This window comes from Bos grunniens, chromosome 18 (assembly GCF_055505025.1).
Source record: "Bos grunniens cultivar Pamir isolate PY7600 chromosome 18, Bosgru_T2T1.0, whole genome shotgun sequence".
In the NCBI taxonomy this organism is placed as follows: Eukaryota; Metazoa; Chordata; class Mammalia; order Artiodactyla; family Bovidae; genus Bos; species Bos grunniens.
In genome coordinates this window covers 47554440-47561524 of record NC_141182.1, presented here as the reverse complement: position 1 = coordinate 47561524, position 7085 = coordinate 47554440, and the positions used below count along the sequence as shown (strand labels likewise).

Here is a 7085-nt window from a genome sequence, read left to right as displayed (position 1 = left end):
ACCTGTCTGTTGTTCCATATCCAGTTCTAACTGTTGACCTTAATACAGATTTCTTAGGAGGTAGGTCAGGTGGTCTGGTGCCGGGGTCCAGCCCCGGTGGATCCAGGGAATTCGAAGCGGGGACAGCGTCGGCGAGGATCAGGAAACAACTGCTTAATTAAACGTTTATTAAGGATATAAAGAGTGGTGAAATAAGGATAGCTCAGTGAAGAGATTCAGTGAAGAAAAGAGGCTGAATAAAATTCCAAAGCAGGAAATTTATGTCACCTACGAAGGCCGCAGGCGTCCTCCCATTCTCCCGAAGGAGAGGAGACACTAAGGCCTCCCTGGTCAGATCTTAGAAGCCCAGGCAAAATTAGTAGGCTTGACGAGCTTCCCTGCCTCAGAGGAAAAGTTCAGCTAGAAGGTGAAATAAAGGACATGGGGAGACCAAATTTCAGGACATACTTTATTTTCCAAAGTAGTCTTATACCTTAAGTTGTGCATAGAGGATAATGGGGGAAGGGGTAGAGTCATGCAAGGACAGCAGTTACTGATCCTTATCGAAGCCAGGCTTTCAATTTATCATATGCAAAAGTTTAGGTGATTTACATCAACTTCTGGCCAGGAGGCCTGTTAACATTTTAAGAAACTTATTTTTCTCTAAAGGTGGTTATTCTAAAGTCAGGCGCCAGCCTCCAAAAAGCACTGGATAAAGTTGCATTCCTATAGGGCAAAGGTGAGGTGGGCTCAGTCAAGAAAAGAATTAACTCAAGGGTCCAAGGTTACAAACATTGAGGCTACTACTTACATTTCTATACACCCATTATATCAAGCAATACACTGCCAAGGACACAGTAGGTAAGGGATATGGAGACTTAGCAGCAAACATTGGCCCAACAAGTGAAAAACCCTTCACCAATACAATTTCTAATCAATCTTTTAACTACTCAAAGGAATCTGTGTTTAGACAGTTTAGAACATCTCATGCCTCTCACAGTTGGGAGGCTCTGAACAATCATATGTGGCCGGAAAAACCTATTCAGGCAGGCTAGAGGATTTTCAAAGGAGTTTGTAGGTTGAAACACTGTCACACCCAGGAATTATTAACTGGAGCTGTAAGCTAACTCTTGTTTCAGAGAGAGGTAGTTGGGGACAGCCCCCTGTAAAGTCTGAGGTGTAGGTGAAAGCACAAAGCAGAAAGTAGGCAGACTCTGGTTTTGGGGGTAGATGCTTGAGAATTTCCAGGGAGACTCCTGAGGCTTGATCCCGCCTTTGCGTATGCCAAGCCTCCTTCCTCATGACCTTTGCCACGGGCGGAGCTTGCTCCCCGAAGTCTGGTATTCCCATCTCTTTAAGAATTTTCCACATTTTTTTGTGATCCACAAAGTCAAAGGCTTTGGCGTAGTTAATAAAGCAAAAGTAGATATTATTCTGGAACTCTCTGGCTTTTTCGATGACCCAACCTGCAGCTCCTTCATTGGAAGGTGGATTCTTTACCACTGGCCCACCAGGGAAGTCCCTATATTTTAAGTTTTTGTTTAATTTCCTGTCAACTGACTGTGACTTTGTGGGTGCACTACCCTTTGGTTCTGCCACCGTGTGTTTCATAGTGAGAGTCAGTCAGTTCAGTCAGTTCAGTCGCTCAGTCGTGTCCAGCTCTTTGCGACCCCATGAACCACAGCACGCCAGGCCTCCCAGTTCATCACCAACTGCTGAAGTCTACCCAAACCCAGGTCCACTGAGTCAGTGATGCCATCCAACCATCTTATACTCTGTCGTCCCCTTCTCCTCCTGCCCTCAATCTTTCCCAGCATCAGGGTCTTTTCAAATGAGTCAGCTCTTTGCATCAGGTGGCCAAAGTATTGGAGTTTCAGCTTCAACATCAGTCCTTCCAATGAACACTCAGGACTGATCTCCTTTAGGATGGACTGGTTGGATCTCCTTGCAGTCCAAGGGACTCTCAAGAGCCTTCTCCAACACCACAGTTCAAAAACATCAATTCTTTGGCGCTCAGCTTTCTTTATAGTCCAGCTCTCACATCCATACATGACTACTGGAAAAACCATAGCCTTGACTAGACGGACCTTTGTTGACAAAGATGCAAAACTGTGTGTGTGTGGGGTAAACATGGTGCATTTCTGTGACCATGTGTGTGATTGTGTTATTGTGTGTGACATTTGTGATGCTGTGCAAATGTGCTATAATAGAAAGTGACTGATGGAGAGTGGAGGAAGGGTGTGGTATGATAGTGCATGAGAAATGGTGAGGACTAGGCTAATGGATGTAGGTTTGTGCAAGGAATTCTGCTCAGTGGTATATGATTAGAAAGCACCTACTGTGTGCCAGATGCTGTTGCTGTACGTTGTACTGGGATAGACCTAGAAGAAAAATTAACTTTAAAAATGGAAAATAAAAAATCAGAGTAGAAGGGCAAATTCAAGAGGCCTATTATATGTGTATTTAGGTAACAAACAGATATCTGGATCAACACAAAACAGTGAAGAGCACCAAAGATGGGAACTACAGGGTTAACACACAACACTATTTCCTTTTTTAGTATTTATTTATTTATTTAGGCTGCCCCATGTTTTTGTTATGGCATGTGGGATCTAGTTCCCTGACCTGGAATTGAACCCTCACCCCTGCATTGGGATCTCAGAGTCTTAGCCACTGGACTACCAGAGAAGTCCCAGTATTTTATTATTTAATTCTTGCCAAAATACAAATTACTATTTAAGCAAAAATAAAAACAGTGTAGTCACGGTTTTATATATTCTTAATACATAAATTAACAGATATAGAAGCAAATTGTATGACAACAATAGCACAAAGGCCAGAAGAGAAGTAAATAGAAATAAACTATTGTAAAGGTTCCAGTATTCTATGGGGAGTAATGTAATATCCCCCATGCAATTTCCATTTTGTGTCAATCAAAACATACCATTGGCCCTGATTTCGTTTTTTAAAAAGTGATATATTTATGCATACACCAGTTACTGTATATATAATAAAGGAATGCGGAAGAGGAAAGTGAAAGACTAGAGAAAACTGTACTGCAGTAGTCAGGATATAGAACCAAATTGCATTTTTCTAATTGAGAATGTCCTCTTGGTAGGTAGGAACAGAATTTTGGAGTAAACTGGCAGGATTCTGTTTTAGTAGACACCTCTCTGTTGCTGGAACATACCAATTATATCTTCATCCTTCATTTCCAACTGTGTAGGTGAGTATGTCTCATTGATTGGCTGCCCATCAAATTGTATTCTGATCTGCCTTATTGACAAACTCAGTCATTCACTATAGACTTTCATTAGTTTACTAAGTGGTTGTATGCCTCTTAATCCTTTTAAAAAAATACTTATCTGTTTATTTGGCTGCATCAGGATTTAGTTGTGGGCAAATGAACTTTTTAGTTGTGGCTGGCGGGCTTAGTTGCTCCACAGCATATGGGATCTTAGTTCCCTAACCAGGGATCAAACCTTCATCCTTTCCATTGCAAGGCAGATTCTTAACCACTGGACCACCAGGGAAGTCCCTATGCTTCTTAAAGTGCACCACCTGCCACCTTCAAATTAATATGATCATTGTTCTCAGCCTTGACTCCCCACTTGGCCTTTTTGTCAGCCATGCCAAGAACTAATCTCCTCAGCTGCTGCTTCACTGGATCCACACCAAACACACACACAAGCGGCAACAGGAGCAGCAGCAGAAGCTGCTCGTAGCTTTGAGCTTCACTCCTTCTTATTTTTCTTATATCCCCAAGCTAGGCAAACTCAGGTGCTCTCTCCTTTGACACTAGCAGGTGATTTAAACTACACAAGCCTCTGCCATAAACACTCCAAGCCAGTTTCCTTTCCTTGCTTTCACAAGCCATTTGCAGACTTTCTTGGGATGCCTGCTTTGCTTTTCCTAGAAAGCTTCATTGTGTGAGTGAGAAAATGTTCATTTCTTCTTGGTGTTTGTGTGCGGCCTCATCCATCTCAATATCCTAACCAAATTTGGGGTTGGGATCCATTCTGTATTTGTCAATTTTAATAGGAATAGACACCAATGTCTTTTTTCATAGGTGACATAATCATCTCCGTAGAAAATGCAATGAAACCTCTAAATACTCTAGTAGAAATACTAAGTGAGTTTAGCAAGGTATCAAGCTACAAGTTACAAAAATCAATTTTATTTCTTATATACAGTTGGAAATTGAAATTTGAAAAAATACCAATTAAAATGCATCAAAAACTCTGAAATACTTAGGGGTAGACCTGACAAAAGATTTTGTTACCTGTACATTAAAAATACAAAACATTACTGAGAGGAATTTAAGAAGAGATATATTATGTTCATATTGTGTTGCATAGTTATGAGATTCACCATTATAAAGATGTCAGTTCTCCCCAAATTATCTATATACTGAATATAATCTCAGTGAAAATGCCAGATAGATTTTTTAGCGAATGAACAAATTCCTTCTAAAACTCTTCTTGGTGTTTGAAATTAAAAAAAAAATTGTGTATGAATGTATATAGCAGCTTTAGTTGTAACAGACAAAAGTTGGAAAAGCCCATATGTCCTTCCATGAGTGAATGGCTAAACAAACTGTAGTATGTTCACATGGAATTCTACTCAGCAATAAAAAGGAATGAATTACACATATAACAACATGTATGAATCTCCAGGGAATCATGCTGAGTGAAAAAGTCAGTACTCCAATTACATACTTTATAATGTATATACAATATATAATGTATATATACATTATATCAGGCTTCCCTGGTGGCTCAGAGGTTAAAGCGTCTGCCTGCAATGTGGGCGACCCGGGTTCGATCCCTGGGTCGGGAAGATCCCCTGGAGAAGGAAATGGCAACCCACTCCAGTACTCTTGCCTGGAGAATCCCATGGAGGGAGGAGCCTGGTAGACTACAGTCCATGGGGTCGCAAAGAGTCGGACACGACTGAGCGACTCAACTCACTCACTCATACATTATATAATATATAATGTATAATGTCACTTATGTAACATTCTTGAAAGGTAAAATTACAGAAAGGGAGAACAGATTAGGGTTGCCAGGTCTTACGGAGAGGGTTTCGGGAAAGAGAGAAGTGGGTGTGGCTATAGAAGGACAACATGAAAGATTCTTATGATGATGGAAGTGTGTTGAGAGTATCAATGTCAACGTTCTGATTCTGTGTATAGTATTGCAAGATGTTACCACTGGGGGAAATTGGATAAAAGGTATCTGGGATCTCCCTGAATTATTTCTTAAAACTACATGAGAATCCAGAATACTGGAGTGCGTTGCCATTTCCTCCTCCAGGGGATCTTCCTGACCCAGGGATCTAACTCTAACAATCTCTTGCATTGGCAGGTGGATTCTTTACCACTGCGCCACCTGGGAAATATTCTTGCCTGAAGAATCCTATGGAGAGAGGAGCCTGGCGGGCTATAGTCCATGGGGTCACAAAAGAACTGGACACAACTGAGAGTGTGAGTGCGCGCGCGCACACACACACACACACACACACACACACACACACACACACACACGAGAATCCAGAATTACTTCCAAACAAAAAGTTAAAATTTAAGAAAGTTAGGCCAAAAGGAAACAAATTCTAAGGTGGTAGAACAAAACCCAACTGCTTTATAAATGTAAATTTACTAAATATGTCAAAGAGTAAGACTGCCATTTATTTTAAAAATAAATATTTAATGAGACATACTTCAAAAATAAAACAGTTAAAAGAAAAAGTATAGAAAAAGATAATGCACTAGCCAAAAGAAGCATGGTGAAGCTATAGTAATATCAAAACAGACTAAGACAAAAACCAATATTATAAATAAAGGGTAAATTACATAATTTCTTTTTTTTTCATAATTTCTTTTTAAAAAGTATTTATATTTGGCTATGCTGGATCTTTGTTGAGGCATGTAGGAGCTAGTTCTCTGACCAGGGATCGAACCCAGGTCCCCTCCATTGGGAGCACAATATCCTACCCACTGGACCACCAGGGAAGTCACAAATTACATAATTTCTTATTGGATCAATTTAACAGGAAGCTAGTACAACTCTAAATATGTATCATCAACAAGAGAGCTTTAAAATATATAAAGCAAAGCTTTACAGAAATAAAAGGAGAAATGGACAAATCTGCAAGTATAAAAAATGAAATCAGGAAGCTGGATGGACATAGAACCAGCTCTGTTCTCTCCTCATCTTTTAACAAAATAATTAGCAAAAAACAACTCATACAGGTGACAGAAGAAATGTACTGCTGGTAAACACACTTGAGACAAATAATTAAGACTTATTTAGAGGACATGTTCTCTCTATGCAGTGTTTAGGAGTCTCTTTACCCTATCTGGGGCTTCCCTGGTGGCTCAGAGGTTAAAGTGTCTGCCTGCAATGTGGGAGACCTGGGTTCAATCCCAGGGTTGGGAAGATCCCCTGGAGAAGGAAATGGCAACCCACTCCAGTACTCTTGCCTGGAGAATCCCATGGACGGAGGAGCCTGGTAGGCTGCAGTCCATGGGGTCGCAAAGAGTCGAACACGACTGAGCGACTTCACTTTTCTTTCACTTCACCCTATCCAGAAAGAGATTCACACTATTCTGAAACAGTGCTGGTTATCATCTAGTGAAATGAAGCCTGTGAAAGGAAGATTATTTTTTTGTGCTTCCTAGAGATAACATAGTTCTTTAGTTTTGTGGCTTTGTATAGCTTTACAGTAAGCTTATGAGCTAGAAGCCTCTCTGATACCTTCAACAACTTCAAGTTCCTGATATTTAGCATGCTGTAGTCCGCAGTATTCTGTTCTCTTTGCCAACATACTATTGCATAAAAGCGTCGTGTTTTCATAGAGATTTTCTCCATTTTAGTCTCTACTGCAAAATTATTGTAGTGAGTCTTCAACTTTCATTGAAAACTTTTAAAATTCTTAAATCAGAGTGGAACTCGAATGAAATGTTGAAAAAAATCAGGTCTTTATGACAGGAGTGACATTAGAGTCTGGTTTGCTAGATTCTTAGGTTTTTGCACCTGGTTACTTCTCTGCTTTTCCACCTACACTTTTCACTCCTGATGTCGAGGCTACTTTGAATTATTGAC

The 7085-nt window shown here is 40.4% G+C and overlaps 1 pseudogene; it reads right to left on the bottom strand.

Moving 5' to 3' along the window:
• Positions 1 to 3032: 3032 nt before the first annotated feature.
• LOC147353740 (small ubiquitin-related modifier 2-like) lies at positions 3033 to 3705 on the bottom strand (annotated as a pseudogene).
• Between the last annotated feature and the right edge of the window lie 3380 nt (positions 3706 to 7085).